The 2,500-nt window shown below is 60.4% G+C and overlaps 1 protein-coding gene across 1 annotated transcript in view; it reads right to left on the bottom strand.

The window, feature by feature from the left end:
* LOC109056813 (general transcription factor 3C polypeptide 1-like) overlaps window positions 1–2,500 on the bottom strand; it is a 33,558-nt gene that overhangs the window by 19,831 nt on the left and 11,227 nt on the right. The window lies entirely within an intron of this gene.

Here is a 2,500-nt window from a genome sequence, read left to right as displayed (position 1 = left end):
GTATTTACGAAGCGATGGGCGAGAGCGGATCTGGCTGTAGTCACGAAGCGATGGGCGAGAGCGGATCTGGCTGTATTTACGAAGTGACAGGTGAGAGCGGATCTGGCTGTATTTACGAAGCGATGGGCGAGAGCGGATCTGGCTGTATTTACGAAGCGATGGGCGAGAGCGGATCTGGCTGTATTTATGAAGCGATGGGCGAGAGCGGATCTGGCTGTAGTTACGAAGCGCGATGGGGGAGAGCGGGGATCTGGCTGTGGTCACGAAGCGATGGGCGAGAGCGGATCTGGCTGTATTTATGAAGCGATGGGCGAGAGCGGATCTGGCTGTAGTCACGAAGCGACGGGCGAGGGAGGATCTGGCTGTGGTCACGAAGCGATGGGCGAGAGCGGATCTGGCTGTGGTCACGAAGCGATGGGCGAGAGCGGATCTGAGAGCGGATCTGGCTGTAGTCACGAAGCGACGGGCGAGGGAGGATCTGGCTGTAGTCGCGAAGCGACGGGCGAGGGAGGATCTGGCTGTAGGCGAAGCGACGGGCGAGGGAGGATCTTGCTGTAGTCACGAAGCGACGGGCGAGAGCGGATCTGGCTGTAGTCACGAAGCGACGGGCGAGAGCGGATCTGGCTGTAGTCACGAAGCGATAGGCGAGGGAGGGTCTGGCTTTAGTCATGAAGCGTCGGGCGAGGGACGATCTGGCTGTAGTCACGAAGCGACGGGCGAGAGCGGATCTGGCTGTAGTCACGAAGCGACGGGCGAGGCCGGATCTGGCTGTAGTCACGAAGCGATGGGTGAGGGAGGATCTGGCTGTAGTCACGAAGCGACGGGCGAGAGAGGGGATCTGGCTGCAGTCACGAAGCGACGGGCGAGGAGAGGATCTGGCTGTAGTCACGAAGCGACGGGCGAGGGAGGATCTGGCTGTAGTCACGAAGCGACGAGCGAGAGCGAATCTGGCTGTAGTCAGGAAGCGATGGGCGAGGGAGGATCTGGCTGTAGTCACGAAGCGAAGGGCGAGAGTGGATCTGGCTGTAGTTACGAAGCGACAGGAGAGAGCGGTTCTTGCTGTAATCACGAAGCGACGAGCAAGGGAGGATCTGGCTGTAGTCGCGAAGCGATGGGCGAGAGCGGATCTGGCTGTGGTCACGAAGCGACGGGCGAGGGAGGATCTGGCTGTATTTATGAAGCGATGGGCGAGAGCGGATCTGGCTGTAGTCACGAAGCGACAGGAGAGAGCGGTTCTTGCTGTAGTCACGAAGCGACGGGCGAGGGAGGATCTGGCAGTAGTCACGAAGCGACGGGCGAGAGCGGATCTGGCTGTAGTCACGAAAGCGAGGGGCGAGGGAGGATCTGGCTGTAGTCGCGAAGCGAGGGAGGATCTGGCGACGGAGCGGATCTGGCTGTAGTCCCGAGGGCGACGGGGCGAGAGCTGATGGGCGGTTCTTGCTGTAGTCCCGAAGCGACGGGCGAGAGCGGATCTGGCTGTAGTCCACGAAGCGACGAGAGCGGATCTGGCTGTAGTCTTACGAGAAGCGACGGGTGAGAGCGGATCTGGCTGTAGTCACGAAGCGACGGGCGAGGGAGGATCTGGCTGTAGTCACGAAGCACGAATCGGATCTGGCTGTAGTCACGAAGCGACGGGGCGAGAGCTGATCTTGCTGTAATCACGAAGCGACGAGCAAGGGAGGATCTGGCTGTAGTCGCGAAGCGATGGGCGAGGGAGGATCTGGCTGTAGTCACGAAGCGATGGGCGAGAGCGGATCTGGCTGTAGTCACGAAAGCGAGGGGCGAGGGAGGATCTGGCAGTAGTCACGAAGCGACGGGCGAGAGCGGATCTGGCTGTAGTCACGAAGCGACGGGCGAGGGAGGATCTGGCTGTAGTCACGAAGCGACGGGCGAGGGAGGATCTGGCTGTAGTCACGAAGCGACGGGCGAGAGCGGATCTGGCTGTAGTTACGAAGCGATGGGCGAGAGCGGATCTGGCTGTAGTTACGAAGCGACAGGAGAGAGCGGATCTGGCTGTGGTCACGAAGCGATGGGCGAGAGCGGATCTGGCTGTATTTACGAAGCGATGGGCGAGAGCGGATCTGGCTGTGGTCACGAAGCGACGGGCGAGGGAGGATCTGATGGGCGAGAGCGGATCTGGCTGTATTTACGAAGCGATGGGCGAGAGCGGATCTGGCTGTGGTCACAAAGCGATGGGCGAGAGCGGATCTGGCTGTGGTCACGAAGCGACGGGGAGAGCGAGATCTGGCTGTGGTCACGAAGCGATGGGCGAGAGCGGATCTGGCTGTATTTATGAAGCGATAGGATCTGGCTGTGGTCACGAAGCGATGGGCGAGAGCGGATCTGGCTGTGGTCACGAAGCGATGGGCGAGAGCGGATCTGGCTGTATTTATGAAGCGATGGGCGAGAGAGGATCTGGCTGTAGTCACGAAGCGATGGGCGAGAGCGGATCTGGCTGTATTTATGAAGCGATGGGCGAGAGAGGATCTGGCTGTATTTA

This window comes from Cyprinus carpio, chromosome B1 (assembly GCF_018340385.1).
Source record: "Cyprinus carpio isolate SPL01 chromosome B1, ASM1834038v1, whole genome shotgun sequence".
Classification (NCBI taxonomy): Eukaryota; Metazoa; Chordata; class Actinopteri; order Cypriniformes; family Cyprinidae; genus Cyprinus; species Cyprinus carpio.
Note: the sequence above shows the minus strand (reverse complement) of the source record. Positions and strands in the feature narration are given on the sequence as shown.